The sequence below is a fragment of the Saimiri boliviensis genome, chromosome 6 (assembly GCF_048565385.1).
Source record: "Saimiri boliviensis isolate mSaiBol1 chromosome 6, mSaiBol1.pri, whole genome shotgun sequence".
NCBI lineage: Eukaryota > Metazoa > Chordata > Mammalia > Primates > Cebidae > Saimiri > Saimiri boliviensis.
Window position 1 is genome coordinate 88,945,153 of NC_133454.1, and position 18,280 is coordinate 88,963,432.

At 45.6% G+C, this 18,280-nt stretch overlaps 1 protein-coding gene and 1 non-coding gene across 3 annotated transcripts in view; one reads left to right on the forward strand and one right to left on the reverse strand.

The window, feature by feature from the left end:
• Positions 1 to 18,280, forward strand: part of NAV2 (neuron navigator 2) — a 768,220-nt gene that overhangs the window by 241,306 nt on the left and 508,634 nt on the right. The window lies entirely within an intron of this gene.
• Positions 2,276 to 2,410, reverse strand: LOC120364822 (small nucleolar RNA SNORA1). Its single transcript, XR_005579961.1, has one exon. It is a non-coding gene; the product is annotated as a small nucleolar RNA SNORA1 (small nucleolar RNA).

Sequence of the window (18,280 nt, forward strand, 5' to 3'; positions counted from 1 at the left end):
CCTTGCCCATTGTTTCTTTCCATGTACCATGAGGTAGTTGCATGAACTCAATGGGCAATAGGTAGATGGAGGGGGTGCTTTCCTAGGCCTCTGGGATGCCTCCCATGGAGATCTGGGCCCAGAGGTTGCTGTCCAGCCCCTGAGCACCATGACTCACCACATCTGGTGCTTCCTCTGTGCCTCCTTTGTGCTGGCTGCTGGTGGTCCAGAGACGTTGAATCATGGCCCCTAACCCAGGTGAACTCACAGTCTAGAGGGAGATGAAGTCCTGTATTTCTTGGATCCTAGGATGATGTTGGTTTCAAAAGTTTAGCTGTTTAGCGACATCATTTTAGGAAGGAAAAACGACAACAACAAACAAACAAAAAAACCTCCCAGCTTAACCAGAAGCAGACTGTAGGAGCTATCCTGATTTTACCAAAGTAAAAATGGGACAACAACCTGCATGTTTTTTTAATCAAGAAATAAATTGAATCAGTGGTTACAGTACAGGGTGATCTGTGCTGTGATGTGGAGACTGCTGGGGAAGGTTGTGGTTGATTCTGTCTTGCAAGGGAGATCAGGAAGGTCAGGGCCCTGGAAAAGGAACATCTGAGGAGGAATATACCAGGCTGACAAAGTGGGAAGGGGATTCCCAGCAGTGGGAATGGCATGGTCAAAGAAACAAGGCATATCCATAGCAAGAGTATGTGCAGGTGAGCCTGGAGAGATAAACAGACAGACAGACAGGGTGCAAATGGTGAAGGGCCTCTACTTATCTAGAGCAGCAGGTGGGAAGTGAGATTCCTACCAAGAGAGAGCCACAGCAGCTTTCAGAACGGGGGTCCAGAAGCCGATCAACCATCACAGTCCCATCTCCTTCAGCTGCTCCCAGCATGGGAGCACAGATGCTTGGTAACCAAGGGATGGTCTATTTAAAGTCACCTGTGAGTTGGTTCGAGAAGGCTCACTGTAGGGTAGAGAAGGAGAGAGGGAAGGGGATATCAGGAGGTAGAAGCACCTGAGAGGGCTCAGCAGGTGGGATTCCAGCCTTGGCTCAGCCCTGAGCTCACTGTGGGGCCTGGGGCAAATTTCTGCCTCTCTCTGTGCCTCAACTTCCTCAATCTCGTGTGGTGGTAAATTGTCAGGCTCAGGAGCCAGCTGTGTGGGTCCCAAGCTGGGCTTCCTCACTTGTGATCTGTAGGCACTGGTCAAATTACTTAACCACTGTGTCTACATTTTCTCCTCTGTAAAACTGAGATAATAATAGTACCTACATTTTAGAATTGCTGTGAGGATTAGATGAGGTAACACATATAAAGCATTTATAACGGTGCCTGGCACACGCTAAACGCTCAAAATCAGCTATTTTAAAAATTATGATATGATGATGGTGTTGGACTAGCTTAGTGGTTTTTAAACCTTAATCCTCAGAACCTTTCTCCTAACATATCTGGAACTTCACTGGGTAAAATGGTCACACTGAGCAACTCTGGCTGGAAGGTAGAGACCCTGAGCCTTGCCCCTTTAGCATCCCTCTTACCAGGGCTGCCTCCCAGCTGCCTGTACCCCAGGCACCTCTGCAGAACCTTTAAGCTCCAGGAAACCCAGATTGAATGCAATCATCCCAGAGGATCTCGGAGGTCCCTTTCACTTGCTCCTTTTAATCCAATTCTTCTGAAGCTTGAGTTTACACCTGGAAAAGCTGTCTTTTACAGCTCAAAATCCATTTTCCAAAAGGATTAACTGAGCTGGGCCCTGGGGGACAGTGTGGTAAAGGCAAACCAAAGCAGATATGGAGATGTGAGGAAGGTATTCGAGCAACAATCAGACTGCAGAAGCCCGCAAACAAGCAAATACCAGCATTACGATTTTTTTTCTTTAAGTCAGTACATTTTTATTCAAGAAATTTTACATGTTGCGATTCATTCCACTGCCCATCAGGGTCACCCTAGTCCCTCTAAAGCTTGAGTCAAGATTTATCTTCAAGATAGGCCTTTCTAAAGAGAGTCATGCTTGATCCACAGTTATTCTATCAGACAGCCTTATCATAATTTTCTTAGTTCGGCTTCTTTTGTCTCCACTTGAATACAGATATACTGATAAAATACTTTAAAAACTTCCCATCTAGAATCTTCGGGGTCTACTTCATCAAATAATTCACTTTAGGGCCCTAGAAGTTGAATTGGAGAAAGCATATTGCTGTTTTGGCTAATGAGCAAAAAATGTGTTATTCTTTAATATTTTTCTAACGTTGAAGTTGTGTTGCATCCATTTTCACTCATGACCTTAGCAGAAATGTCACAGGTCTCCTTGTCACCACTGCGATGCATTTGCTGTGATGCAAGCATAGCTTATATCTCAGTGTAGCCCCATTAACCATCTCTGGATGGCATGATCAACAGTGTCTATTCTCCTTGAGAATGGGACATTACATTCACAGTTTTTAGGATAAGCTATGCAGATGTGACTGCCTTCATTTGCCACAGTCCAGGAGAGTTTTTCATTTCTTTGTCTCTGGACAGTCAGGTGCTGTCATTGCCCTGTGTGCAGTGTGCCATGCTTGTCTCTCCTCTACTTAGGAACTGTCTTATTTCCTCACTTCTAATCCCTACCACAGGATCTGAGGAAAGCAGATGAGCAACAAATCAATGTTGGATCTATCAAAGGGAACGGAATATGGCACCCCTATGTGGCCTATTCCAAGCTGGATTCAATGATTACCCAAACAGATGTAGATCCTGACCATGCAGATGTTATTGTCTGGAGGCGGGGGGGAGATCAATTAGTGTACGTGTGATAGGGATCAGGACTTGAAAGATAAAATTCCAAAGTCCAGAACAATCACTGTGGGACCCTATAACTCACCAAATGTAGGGATTTGCCTTCAGGATCTGCTAGGGCTGAGCCTTAGAAGGACCCTGAAAAACTTCATCCTGAGATCCTGAAATGGAAGATCTCTTTGCTTCCTGGGCCCCCAAGACCCACTGCAGAAGTCTACCTGGCTTTCCAGTATATACAGAAGGCTGGCTGCTTGCTGTGTACGCTGTCGTAATTACACATGCACTTTGGAAGTTGGCCATTCAGCTTCCAAGGCAGGCTATGTAGGCCATAATGAGCAAAAGCTAAGGATACAAGCCCAATCCACAGTCAAGTCCTGACTCTATCACATTTATTGATCTTCCCTCTCAGAATAACATCTGCATGGCCAGCATCCGCATATGTTTGGATCATCATTTAATCCAACTTGAAGCAGGCCACATAGGGGTGTCCATATTCATCCCTTTGATTGATTCAGTATTGATTTGTTGCTCATTCAGAGCCTGTCTGCATTGACTATCTGCTTTTCCTTCATCTACATCTTCCTCTGGTCACATGCCAGCTGCTTCAGCCACCTGGGACTTGTCACTGTTCTCTAATTCTACTGCTTAATGATCAGGTTCTCTTGCCTGGAATAACCTTTCCTGCATTACTGCCTCCTTCCACACCTACTAAGCTCCTACTCAATCCTCAAAACAATTCCAAATGCCACCTCCTCTAGGAAGACTTCCTGGATCACCTCAGAATTTTTTATTCCCCCCTTTTCTGTCCTCCCATAGAACTTAACACAGCATGTGACGTTCCACTTGAATTTGAATTATGTTTTTGTCATTGCCCCCATTATGTTATAAAGCTTGATGTGAGCAAAGATTTTTATCTTACCGGCCTTCATACTTGAATGTTTGGGGGAAGTCCATGAACTTGGGCTTTTTAATTCCTGGGTCTCTCTGGGTATGCAAACTTAGACAAGTGATCTAATATATCTGAGTTTCACTATTCCCATGTGTAAAATATGGATTTTTAAAAAATACCCTTTTATCACCAGTTTATTGTGAGCATTAACTAAAATGACTTGGATGAAGTAAAAATGAAAACAAAATAATAGTAATAAGAGCTGATGTTGACTAAGTGCTCATTTAGGCACGCTGCAAGCTCTTTACAAGTAGCTCATTTAAAGCATTTCTTAAAATTTTGAAATACTGATCAATTTGCAGGAAGGTGCAAAGATAGTACTGAGAGATCCCATGTAAAGATAGATCTGAGAGGTCCCTTTCACCTGGTTTTCTCCAGTGGTTACATGTTACACAATTATAGTGCAGTATCAGAACCAGGCAATTGACTGTGTGAGTATAGTTCTGTGTCCCTTTCTCACTTGTGTAAATCTGTGAGAATCTTACACAGTCACCACCACAATCAAGATGCAGAACTCTCCCATCGCCGCAAGGATCTCCCTTGTGTAGCCTCTTCAAAGTCACACTCACCCTTCTCCCTTCTGCCACCCCCAGCCCCTGGCAACCAACTATTAGTATGTTTTCCATCTGCAAAATTTTGTCATTTCAACAGTGTTATCTAAGTGGAATAACAAAGTATGTGACCTTTTAAGATTGGCTTTTTTTTCCCCACTCAGCCTAATGCCTTTGACATCCATTCAAGTTGTCTGTCAATAGTTCATTGCTCTGTTCTTGGTGAGTTATGTTCCATGGATATGCCACCAATATACTACTGATATACACCAATATACATGATGACATGACTGACAGACCATGGTTTAACCAGGAAAAATATCTGAGTTGTTTCCAGTTTTGGGCTTTGATGTATAATGCAGCTATAAATATTTGTGTATAGATTTTTATTTGCATGTAAGTCTTCATCTCACTGGGATAAATGCTTGGGGGTGGGGGGCGGCCATTGTTGAGTTATATGGTTAGCATATGTATAGTGTTTTAAGAAGGAGTCACACCGTTTCTGAGAGTGGCTGTACCATTTTACATTCTCACCAGCAATGTATGAGTGATTCAGTGTTTCTATTTCTTTGCTGGCATTTGGTGTTGTCACTGGTTTATCTGTTCTAAAAGGTACGTAGTGACATCTTATCATGGTCTGACTTTGCATCTCCCTAATAGCTAGTGATGTTAAGCATCTTTTCACTGCTTGCCATCTCGATATTCTCTTCAGTAAAATGTCTCTACATGTCAGTTATCCATCTTCTGATTGGATTGTTCATTTGTTTTTTAATGTGGAGTTTTGAGTACTCTTTATATATGCTAGATATGAGTCCTTTGCCAGCTGTGGGATTTGCACAATTACCTCATTTAATCCTCTCAACAACTCATGAAGGGGACTCTAGGTTTATCCCAATTTAATAGAGAAGAAAGTTGGGACAGTGAGAGGTTAGCACGTGTGTGGCACACAGCAGGTTTCCAGGGAAAAATCACAGTGAGTTTCATGCAGATGGAGCTCAGACCAAAGGTACAGTAGCTTAAGGTACCTTGGTGGAATGGTGGGGCTGTTGGAGATAAGGAAAAGGAGCTGAAAGTGAAGGCCAGCAATGAGTAGAGGGACTTCATACCAGGCCATCAGCCCATTTAACAGGTTGAGGAGTTGAGGTACAAGCACTAGAACAGATTTCTACCTGTCTCAAAGTTTCATTAAGTCTGCAAAAATTGTGTCTCTTTTCAACTGCATTCTACCTTTCTCCTATGAAGCAAGGTTTGATGGTAACTGGCCGGTTTCTACTTAGGGGACTTTTTTTTTTTTTTTTAAAGAAAGGATTCCTCCCATTCCTTCTCTTTCCAGGACACTTAGGAGCAGGCAGCTGCTGTCATGGAAAGCACAGGAGTCAGAATGCCGGTTGTCGGTCCCAGCATGGTAGTGAATAGTGTGGGAAATGAGTGCAAATAATTTCCCTAAGCTTTCCATCTCCATATCTGTAAAATGGGAGTAACAGCAGTAGCTAGCCGGCAGAGTGGTTGTGTAGATTAAATAGAGAGGAGAGGTGGAGAACAGGGCATTGGTAACACTTGGGTTCAAAGTGGAACTCTTTCTTTTCCAGCTATGTAAACTTGAGCAGGGCACTTAACTTTTCTAAGCCTCGGTTTTCTTATCTGAAAGATGGGGACAATCACAGTTTCGACTTTATTGGCTTGGTGTGAGGATGAAATGAGATATTGCACATAAAGCACTTGCACAGATCCTCTCAAGATGAACATGATTAATAGTAACCAACATCCCTCAAGAGTTTACTTTGTGTCAGAATCTGCTTACGTGCATCAAAATTAAGATTAAACACCAAGACAAGGACTTAGGTGCAAGAAATGTATATGGGAGGGCATCCCAGGAAGCAATGCGAGAGAGCAGGGAAGTGCGATGGGAGGAGTTGTTTTGGTAGGCAATAGGGGCTCAGTGCTACTGGGCACCCTCTTAGAGACTGTGAGAAATGCCCCTCAGAATCTCCACTGTAGTGTTTATCTACCATCTTCCAGGCCTCATTGGTGGAGGATCATTCCTGGGGCATTCGTTCCACCATCTTTGACCTGCCCTGTGCTTGAGCTAAGCATATAACCATGACCAGGGAGCATCCTCAGGAGAAAGACTCAGGAAGGCATTGGCGCATACAAGGAACTGAACTACTGGGGTTTTGGGGTTGGCTGAGGGGAAATTGATGAGCGCTAGCGGTGTCTGCTACACCACTTTAAGCACTTTAGAATATTAACTCATTTATTTCATGCAACAACACTATGAACTGTTCTATTATTATCCCCATTTTATAGATGACAAAATTGAGACACAGAGGGGTTTTATAACCTGATCAAGGTTCTCCAATCAGTCGGATTTCAGAGCCTGCATTCTTTTCGTATTTTTATTTTTTGAGACAAGTCTTACTCTGTTGCCCAGACTGGAGTGCAATGGCATGATCATGACTCACTGTAGCCTCAACCACTTGGGCTCAAGTGATTCTCCCACCTTAGAGCCTCCCAAGTAGCTGGGACTACAGGTACACATCACCACGTCCCGCTAATTAACAAAAAAAATAATTTTGTAGTGATGGAGTCTCACTATGTTACCCAGGCCGATCTCAAACACCTGGACTCAAGCAATCCTACCACCTTGTCCTCCCAAAGTGCTGGGATTACAGGCATGAGCCACCATGCCTGGCCAGAGCCTGCATTCTTAACCAGTGGCTTTTGAGAAGTTTTGACCGTAATTCTCAGTAAAAAATATATTTTGCATCATAATTCAGCTCCCAAACACAAATACACTAAAGAAATAAAAGATCCCTAAAACAATGCTTGTCTGTACCACGTGCAATACACTCTGAAATTTTTTTTTTAAATCACATTATTTTTAAAATGGTATTAGTCACTCACTAAATTGTTTTCATAACCCAGTAATGGGCTGCAACCCACAGTTTTGGAAAAGACAGTGCCCTAAAATTCTATTTTATAGGACAATGTTGATGTTACAAGGCTGGCATGGGGAATGGTATGGGGTAGGTGCCCAGAGAAGGTTGATTTCCTTGTGTTCCCTTTTTGGCAAACCAGAGCCTATGAGCTGCTACCTTCTAGGCTTGCATACAGAGGCCTAGGCTGGACCTAGTGCATTTCTTAAATCCTAGATGCAGATCCCCAGTGGGATCTGCTCAGCCTTCTCTCTCGGGATGGGCACCAGCTTGGGCTGTGACCTTCAATTCACCGGCTCCCCAGAAGCCAGCTCCTCCTTGGGAGGTGAGGTTATACCCTGTCTCCATAACATTGTCACTTCCTTCCCCTGAGTCTCTCTGTGTGAGGATTGTTCCCCTAATCAGGATGGAGACGCAGTTCATTACAAGCTGGTGAGGCAACGGCTCTGTGCTCCAGGCCCGAGACAGGCTGTCTGGGAGCTTGGCCAGCCTCCCACTGCCCCGGACACCAGGGCAGTGGCCTCAGAGCAGAGCCAGCTCGCTGGGTTTGTCTGCCCCCTTCCCAAGGGACACAGGCAGACAGACACTGTTTGCAGAGACTTCCACAGCTTTCATTATTACAAAACCTCTGCCATGCTCAAACGATGAGCTTCAGCAAATGATAGCTCTACTTCCGAGAGCATCTGTACAGCACCTACAATAATAACTGGCCTTTATCGTTTAGTATGCACCAAGCCCTGGGCTAAATGTGTCACCTGCAGGCTGTCAGTCTTTACAGCAAACCTAGTAGGTAGGTAGGTATAACTATCCCCACTTTACAGATGCAGAAACGCAGGCACAGAATATTTTGATAGCTACACAAGCTAACCAGGAAGCAAGAAGGGCCACACCTAGCCTGGCCCCACTGACTCCACCAACTGCCTCTCTTTGCTGTGTTGCCTACAACAGGTTTTTCCTTCCTTCTGGGTCTAACTTTGACTTCATTCTGCTCAGCAGCCAGGTGAGTTCCTATAGGTGACTTTGTCTCTCTGAGCCAAGTTTCCTCATCTGTCAAACAGTTCCTAATGGTACTTCCTTCCTAAGGCTGTTAGGAAGAGTAAATGAAACAATGCATATAAATGCATCTCACGGAGCTCCTAACACATAAGAAGTGCTCAATATATCTATTCATGAAAGAGTTGATTCAGCTCTTTTCCTGCTGACTTGACAGTATCCTGCAGCCATTTCCCACAGGCATGATGTCACCATCCAGAGGATAATAGCAGCCAATCTAGAAATCCCCATGTGTTCCTGGGCTTCTCATGCTTGTGCCTTGTCTTGCCCCACTGCCCCATCTCACTGACTTCCCTGGGGCAGAAATCTCCAATATGACTAAGATCTCTTGGAGGACTATGAAAAAGCCATTTATTTCCTCCAACAACAGACCCCTCCGCCCAGGATGAGAATAGCCATGTGGGGGCTGCAGAGCCTGATGCAGAAATTCTCGTTAGCTGCAGTTTAATTACTGCCTGCCATATAGGTTTTTAATAACAGTAAGTCCCAATTAGTTGCTTGTTACTTCAGAAATAATTACTGATAGTGGACCTTTGTCTCTGTTTTAATTCCAGCTTCATTCCCAAGCTGCGGAAGTCTAAACAAGTGGGCATTTTTAGCTGAAGGAGGTAGGGAGGATCGGAGATGCATGAGGAATGTTTGCACAGAACTGCGAGTTTCTCTGGGGTGCGTGTGTTTGTCTGAGATGAATGGAGGAGTGGCCATGGCCATTTCTCACCTCTGCAAAGAAAATCCTGGGCCTCTATCTTGAGCTAAGGACAGGGGTGAGGCCTTGCTCTCAAGGGCAGGTGGGTCTGGGACATAGCATTCACCGCACAGAGATATTACGGAGGAGCTGGCCTCCAGTTATGAACCATGCCCATGACATGCCCCTCTTCCACCCTAGGGGGCCAGGCCCCAGCCACTGACTAGGTCAGAGGAAGATGCCACCGCCCCCTGACAGTGACAGGCACAGCCAGATGGAAGAGCTGCTTTAGGGAGTGGGGAGAGGGGAGGGGATGTGCCGTGTCTTCCACAAGGGCACATCCTCAGCCACACTTCTGATCTGCAGTCTAACAGACCTTTCTAGCAAGCCAAAAAGAACTTGGGGATGCTGGGGGGTCCTCAGAGCTCACACTGCACTTGTGGCACCCACAGCAAGCAGCCGTCCATGAGCCAAGGGAACTGTACACAGGTAAGACAGTCACCGAGCTTTGTTTGAAGTAAGACAGCCTCCTAGCTTCAGGGAATTCTTTTTCAGTCTGACCTGCTTTTATGCTGCTTTGTGTTTTTAACTTTTATCCTATTGTACCTGGGAAGCTATTGCAGTGCTGATGAGTTATTGTCTACTGAAGTTATGTAGTGTGTTGAGCATGCAGACCCTCTTCTAGGTGATGCAGATGTACTTACTCATTTAATCCTTGCAGACAATGCACTGAGGTTAGTATAATTATTATTACCAGCCCTCATTCACAGATGAGGAAATAGAAGCACACAGAAAGATTATGCAATTTGCCTAAGGTCACCCAGCCCACATGTGGCAGAGCTAGGGAGATTCCGTCCCAAGCAGTTTGCCTCCACCGCCAAGCTTTCGACCAGTTGGTTATCCTGCCTCTTACGGGAAGGACTTGACCCATTAGAGAATGGGATGCTTCCTAATGCAAATATCCCCTGTGAGTTTTCTTTAGTTGGCTTTGCATAATACATTCTTTTATGGGGTATGTCTGTGTGTCTGTGTGTCTGTGTGTGGCAATTCTTGTGTTGATTTTTGGTTCCAACTGTGTTCTCTGAAAGCTTCTCTCCATTTGAAATGTCTGGGTCCAGCCAAATGCCTCTGTTCTTAGTGTTTGTGCAGTTTCCATGATGAATGAAATGGCAGGGGCACTTCTGAGCCCAGCCCAGGACTGTGGCCCAGGCCACCCGCGTTTGGAGGTGACAAAGCCCTCTGTACCATCATGCTGGCCAGCCTCAATCCTTTCCAATGTGTCCTGTCCCTCTTCCCTCATGATCAACTTGAGGGAAGAAGTTGTACTGCTGAGCCAGTAATTTGTTGGGTTTTTTCGTTTTGTTTTGTTTTTTGTTTTTTTGTTTTCCCACCGTGTTCTTTGGTCTCTTTCCCCCTGAGAATCCTTTCCAAAGGAACTGCAAATGGTTTGGCTAGAAAAACCTGCTGAAAAGCCATCTTTCTCGTGTTTTCCTTCTGACCTCCTGTTCCTTTCATCCATTTGGCCAACCACGAGGTTATCTTATGGTTAATAATTTGGGCTACTCTGTGTTTGGAGGTTCATTTGGAAAATTGTGTCCAGTAGGCAGAAATGCTCCACTTCAACTCAGACACAAAGGCATTCTTTGAAGGTACAAAGGGTTTGGGATAAGTAAGTAAGCAAACAAGCCTGGCCTCTGGAGAGAGAAGTGTGGAAGGGGTAGGGAGAAAAAGAAAACTGCCTCATCAAACTGTACCTCAGTTTATTGGGACAGGGGGAGCTTATTTGTGTTTATTTTATGCTCACGTCCTAGGAGTGCTCCCATAATCAAGGAGTGCTCCCATAATCTACTTCAGAGGCATCAGGGCTCTTGCCAGAATCCCTTGATGGCCAATCTTTTTGAAGTGTCAGGTGAAATGTGGGTGAAGGGACTATTCTGTTTAAGAAACAGCATGAGGGAGGGCTGATACATTTTTCTAGTTACTGGGAATGTTTCCCTTCACTGTGAGGGCTGACGCTCTTCTCCTGGCAGTATCTACACAGAACAATCTCTAGCCTCAATGGGTATATCCTTTTCTTTTCACTTTCTGCAAACTGAATTGCATCCCTGTCTTAGTTTGGATCCTCCAACACAGACCATGAGGTAAGGATTTCAGTGCAAGCAGTTTATTTGGGAAGCGATTTCAGGAAGCATTGTGAGGGAGTGGGGAGTGAGACAGAGCAAGGAGAAAGCCAACAGAAGGTGTGTAATGGGTGGGTTATTGTTATGGGCAGCTGGGCTCAATTCCACAGGGGGCCCTCTGAAGGACTGTGGCAGACACAACTCAGAATTGTCCCATGGAGGAACAAAGAAGCTGGGTGTTTATGCACCAACTCATTTGCCTCCTTGGGTATGGTTTTCTCCTGGGAGGTGAGCACTCCAGCACACCTGGTCTGCCCTGTTTGATGCACAAGAATCTCTCAGAGAGAGGATGCCCACAGGCAGATGGACATGCCCACTATCTGTCGATGACCTCTGGGCTAAGCCAAGGGAATATGACAGGATGTCAACAGCATCTGCTAAAGCAACCAACTGCTCTAACATTGTATGCATTAGGCAAAATTATAATAGCAGCCAATATTTACCTATAACCTCTAGCCAGTTATATGTGTATTAATCTTATTGATATCTAAAATCTTTTGAGGAGGGGCTGCTGTCATCATCTACAGTATAACATTGTGGCTAAGAACATGGACTCTGGAGCCAGGATAAATGGGTTCAAATCTCACCTCTTCTGCTGGGTAGTTATGTGACTTAGGCAGGTTTCTTAGCTTCCTTGAAATTCAATTTCCATACCTGCGAAGTGGGGATAACAATAGTAACTACTTTGTAGGATTGTTTTTGAAGATCAAATAAGTTAATACAAATAAAAGCACTTACAATAGTAGGCATATATTAGGTGTTCAATAAACACTAGCTGTTGTTATTCTACAGATGAAGAAATTAAAGCTCAAAGGGGTTCTTAGTTGAAGGTTTTGAAGCCACCACCTTGTAGAGGCAAGATCTTAACTCAAGCTTTCTGCAGCAACATCACTTTTTCTACTATACCACATGACTTTGTAACCATTAATACATGAGAAAGCACTTTCTAAACTGTAAAGTACTCCACAGAAGCTTTGGTTACACTATTTCTGCTCCTTGGAACAGCAGATACAGTCTTTTTCTCTCAAGAGCTTCAGCCTGGTCTTTGAATTCTGCTGTCATCTCTGCACACCTGGCACTGGGCACAGTGTCTGGCTGGGTGTCAGCTAGGTAGATTAGTTACCCAAAGCCCCATGACTGGCCAGGTGATCCCTTCCTTCAGAGCCCCTACCTGGGAACTTCCAACCAAAGTCAGGCTCTATCTGTATCATACACCCAATTTCTGCCACTTCCTCCTCCCTACCACCCCAAAACCCTACTTGGAACATCCTGCCTGCCCCACCCTGCCTTCTTCTACTTTGCCAGTGATCATCTCCCATACCACCTCTCCTATAGTTCCTCCTTCCCTTACCTCCTCACTGGCCCTCTGGCCTCCCCTCCTGGACTCAGAGCTGCCCTCCACTTGTTCCTTCTTGGATGGTGCTCTTGGGTATGTCTGTCAGTCTGGGATTCCTACCCTGACCATAAGTTCCTTGTGGGCATAAGTGAGTGGCATTTTTTTCTTTATTCATTTATCCATTGTGGTACCAGACATAGTACCCCATCTGGTAATGGAGAAATGGGAACAGGCAGAACAAGATTGATCCATGGTTGAAGAGCTCAGTTTGGGGGAAAACTGGCATGCAAACACTGCTGTCAATGACAGTGAATCTTAGTGAGAACACAGAGCTGAAGTGCCCAGAGTCTAGGATCCTCTCTCTCCATGTGATGGGGTCAGAGATGAAGTGACACTACGCTCAGTTGCTATCTTAGGGATGATTTGGTTGCAAAGAAAAGAAACTTGCTCAAGCCAGGTCATGGAAAAGTGGGAGGGACTGGATATTGGAGAAGTACAAGGGAATCTTTTAGAAACAAAAACAGGAACTTCTTGTCTAGGAACCAGGGAATCATCAGGGCTTCCACTGTCTGTCCTGTTCTTCTCTGCATGGCTTCCTTTCTGCACACAATCCTACCTGCCCAGCTCTGAGCCTAGATGACCTGCCCCACTAGTGCCCCATGGTCCTGTTGTGCCAGTTTCCAATCCCTGTAACACTCTGATTGGCCAGGCTTGGGCCAAGCGTTCATCCCTAGTCCAATCAGCTTTGGCCAGGAAATCAGGAGCATCAAGTATGAAAAGGATGTATATCCTCCAGTGGGGGTGGGAGGCAGCAAGGACTGCATCTCTACAATCATTTTTTTTTTTTTTGAGGGGGATTCTCACTCCATTGCCCAGGCATGAGTGCAGTGGCATGATCTTAGCTCACTGCAACCTCTGCCTCCTAGGTTCAAGTGATTCTTCTGCCTCAGCCTCCAAGTAGCTGGGACTACAGGTGTGCGCCACCATGCCTGGCTAAGTTTTGTGTTTTTAATAGAGATAGGGTTTCACTATGTTGGCCAGGTTGGTCTCGAACCCCTGACCTCATGATCCACCTGCCTCAGCCTCCCAAAGTGCCGGGATTACAAGCATGAGCCACCGTGCCTTGCTACATCTCTACAAGTCTTGAAGGAGAGTATATTCGTTTCCTGGGGCTGCCATAACAAGTTGCCACAAACCTGGTGACTTAAGACAACGGAAATTTATTCTCTCACAGTTCTGGAGGCCAGAAATAAAAAAATCAAGATATGGGTAGAGCCAGGCTCTCTTGGCAGACTCTAGAGGAAAGTCCTTCCTTGCCTTTTCCTGCACTGGTGGCTCCGGGCGTCTCGTGCTTGGGGCAGCGTCACTCCAATCTCTGCCCCTGTCTTCACCTGGCTTCCTCCTCTGTATCTTCTCCCCTTCTCTTCTCTTCTGAGGATATTTGTTACCGGATTGAGGGCCGCCCCAATCCAGTATAGTCTCATCTCATGATCATTAACTTTGCACCTGCAAAAATCCTTTTTCCAAATGTGGTCATTTTTATGGGTTCCAGGTGGACATATCATTTGGGAGGGGGGTCACCATTCAACCCACTGCAGTGAGAGTCTGACAGATGGAGGAAGGGAGGAAGGGCATTCCAAGATGAGGGAACACTATGAGCAAAGGATCATTACTCAGGGAGCAAGGAGGCAGAGGGTTCACTAATGGCAACAGAGAGGGCTGAGTTTATGTAGGACCAGACCACAAAAGGACTTCCATGTCACATAGTAGCTTTGCCTTGTGGGCAGCAGGGGGCTCCACTGGTGGTCCTTGAATGACAGAGGAGCATTATAAAATTTAAAATTTGTATTGTAAGCAGATCCTCCTGGCTGCAGCATGGAGCTGTATTAGAGGGGGACAGAAATGGAGGGAGGGAGATATTCATAGTCACAAACACCCACTACGTGCCAGGCATGTTTCTAGAGACTAGAAATAGAGCACAAGAGAAAAGGGATTAGGCTGCGTCTATATTAGAGGAGCATATCTAAAGCGGGGTGAGAGGAGAAAAAGGAGAGGAACAAAGATGTATAATGCTAACTGGTAATAAGAGCTCAAAAGGAAAATCAAGCAGAGAAAGGGGTATAGTGAGTGATGGAAGGTTTTATATAGGAGATTCAAGGATGGCATCTCTGATGAGGTGACATCTGAGTAAAGCTGAAGGAAGGAAGGAAGAGAGCCATAAGGTTTCTGAGGGAAAAGTATTCTAGGCGGAGGGAATGGCATGTGCAAAGGCCCTGAGGCAGGAGCATGCTGGGCATGGGGCATGTTCAAGGAACAGCAAGGAAGAGCATGTGGCTGGGGGAGAGGGAGCAACGGGAAGAGAAGTAGGCAGTAGCATCAGAGAGGCAGTGGGGCTGTATCACATAGTACTTTCTAGGCTCCAGTAGAATTTGGCTTTTTACTGTGACTGAGATAAGGGGCTTTGGAGGGTTTTAAGCAGAGGAGAAACATCATGTGACTTAAATGTTTTAAAAGAATTACTCTAGTTGCTGTGTGAAAAAGAGATTGTGGGCCTGGAGGGGAGGGTAGGAGGAGGCTACTGCAATAGTCAGGATGAAAGATGACAGTGGCTTGGACTCAGGGGGCAGTGGTGGTGTGGTTAAATGTGGCCGGATGCTAGCTAAACATATGCTCGAACTAGAGTTGATAGGATTTGCTAACAGATGGCATATAGAGTGTGACAAAGAGGAGTCAAAAAGACTCCAAGGTTTGGGGTCTGAGCAACAGGAAAGATGGAGTTGTCATTTATGGGGATTGGGAACTGCAAGAGGATTGGGCTGGAGCAGCTAGGATTGAGTTTGGGGACATATTAGGTATTGGTGGCTTGGGATGTATTAAGTCATTGAATTTTGCTTTGTGCCAGGCAATGCTCTAAATACCTCATGGCTATTAACTCATTTGACACTTGCAGCAGCCTCAGGAGATGGGCACTTGTATCCCCCTATTTTTCACGTGAAGAAACTAAGGCACTGAAGTTGGTTGACATGGTTTGGCTGTGTTCCCACCCAAATCTCATCTTGGATTGTAACTCCCACAATTCCCATGTGCCATGAGAGGAACCTGGTGGGAGGATAGAATTATGGGGGCAGGGATAGAATTATGGGGGCGGGTCTTTCCTGTGCTGTTCTCCTGGTAGTGAATGAGTCTCATGAGATCTGATGGTTTTAAAAATGGGAGTTTCCATGCACAAGTTCTCACTTTGTCTGCTGCCATCCATGTAAGACGTGACGTGCTCCTCCTTGCCTTCCACCATGATTGTGAGGCCTCCCCAGCCATGTGGAACTGTAAGTCCATTAAACCTCTTTTTCTTCCTAGTCTTGGGTATATCTTTATCAGCAGCATGAAAACAGACTAACACACTGGTTAACTTACCCAAGGCCTCCAGTTGGTGAGTTGCAAAGCTGGGATTAAGCTCCAGTAGCCTGTTTCCAGGGCTGACATCCTAACCACTACACAGGCCTGCTGCCTGTTTTGTGAAAGGTCCAGGGGAGGATTCAGGGCAAAGGATATTTACTTAGGAAAAAAAATACCCACAGATAATGCTGATGTGCCTCCACCCGGCTGCTCCTTCAATCCCCAAACTCATCTAGATCTTTTGGTTTGGGGAAGGAAGCACTTAGTTGTCTGACCCCGCACCACCTAAGATCCTCTCCCAAGGAAAGTGAAGGAAGACAGACTTCTCTGCATTGATCCTAGGCATATTTACGGTTTCCTCTTCTCTGTTTGTGAAATGCAAGTTTTATTTCTATCTACTTTAAAAAATATATACTGCAGGAAAATAATGGCTCGGTGGAAATGTTTAAGTTTCTGGGCCCCAAACCGTTTCTAAATATTATTTTTTAAAAAAAGAAAGTCATGAAAAGTCGCCTAGGCTCTGCTTAGCTGAGGCCTGGGTAAGGGAGCATGTGAGGATGGAAGGGTTAGCGGGGAGGATGGTAGACCCAGGCCTCCACAAAGCCTTCCTGGCATAGGCAGCATCATTGCCTCCTGGACTTTGTTGGTCTAGAAAGGACTATTTTTCAATGCAGCCTTTTTCTAAGGGCTTCTAGCAAGGTCGCTGCAGCATGGGTCATTTCTTTTCATCAGATTTGGGATTTGGAAGGTCCTGGTATTCCAGGCCCTGGACAAGATTTGGGTGTAGGTCGTGTTGTTTCCCCGGGACATCTTATTAACGTGCAGTCCAATGTCACCTGCTGCTCATCTTGGAGTCGATGAGGAGAGAGGGCTAGTGGATTATTCCAGGAAATCCAGGGGCCTGTGGCATCATACCATTTCAGACAGAGGCAAAAGATTAATTGGGATTAGAGAGGGGTCTGCATTCAGGACGGGTTTTGAATTCTATAGTTTTATCTGTTTGAGTTCCACTTAAGTGCACAGAATTACTCAGAAGCAGTTAAGCAGAGATCCCTGGGGAGGCTGAGGGGCGGGGTGGGGTGGGGAGCGGGGGGCGGTACTTGCTTTATTGCAGAGTTAGGAATAATCTGTGACTAGCTTCTTGGCAGCACAAGCCAAACTCCTTTGTTTGGCTGTCAAAACTCTGCAAAGCCTGAGCCTACTTACTGGTTTTTTGTTTCAAAATGTGTTGAATATTGGATACTATTACGTGCCAGGTAATTTGCTGGATGCTTTCACATGTGTTGCTTTATTTAACCTTCACCTTAATCCTGAGGCTTAAATGTTATACTACTCATTTTTAGATAAAGAAACTGAGGCTCAGAGGTGTCCGCTTGCCCAGCACCAAAGCTGATGAGAGTAAGAGCTTTGGCTCAGTGTCCAGTGCTCCTCACTCATCTCACTTCTCCATTTTCCACCTTTTTCTCCCTTAACCACCCTCTCCTCACCTGCCCCTCCCAGCTGCTTTAGCTAAACTCTGCTCAGTCCCAGCTCCTTGCCTTTGCTTTGGCTGCTGTTCTAAGCAGGCACCCAATGTTAGTCTCATCCACATTTCCAAACCCCCTCCTATCCCCTGTTAATTCTTCAAAGTGCCCACAGAGGGGGACCCCAAAGGCCACTTGGAAGTGGAAGCACTCTAAATTACCTCTGCCAAGAGATATAACACCCAGAACATCATGGAAGCAGAAGAAAAGTCTCCTACAAGACCCTCATCTTGTTTCTGTATTATCCTTTATTTTTTATTTTGATTAGCCTGTTATCAGGCTAATTGCAATCCCAAAGGCAGGTCAGCAGCATGGCCTTACCTGAGATCTTAGAAATACAGAGGCTCGGACCCCATTCCAGATCTATTGACTCACAATCTGCGTTTTAACAGGATCTCCAAGTGATTTTCCAACACGTCGAAGTTAGAGATACATTGCTCCAGCTGGCATGCTCCCTCTACACCGTATGGGCCAGCTCCCAGGCCAGGGAAGGAAGAGAAGGGTCTGCTCACAGCTGGACTCTGATCTGCCTGCTCTGCAACCATGTTGGTTACAGAGCTGCTGTCAGTTTGTGTCCCTGGGGGGTTTGAAGAAGGCACAATGGAGATGGCTCCTACCATCTTTTCCACATGGATCTTCAGCTTTTATTCTACTTAGGCCCATGGGAGTGGCTATTACCCTCAATCCTGGCTTCCTTCTCAGATGTTTCACTATCTGATTTTGAAACGGGGAGCCCTCTTGGCCCAGAGGAAAGCCAGGATGATTGGTCCCTGGCTGCCTGTTCTTCCTGTGCTAGGCCTGAGGATCAGCTCTGTTCACCTTGTCATCATGAACTCTGGGGAAGGCAGCCCCACTGGTGAGCAGAAGAGGCACTGCCTTTGTCATTAATATTATAGTCATACTTTAGGTTCT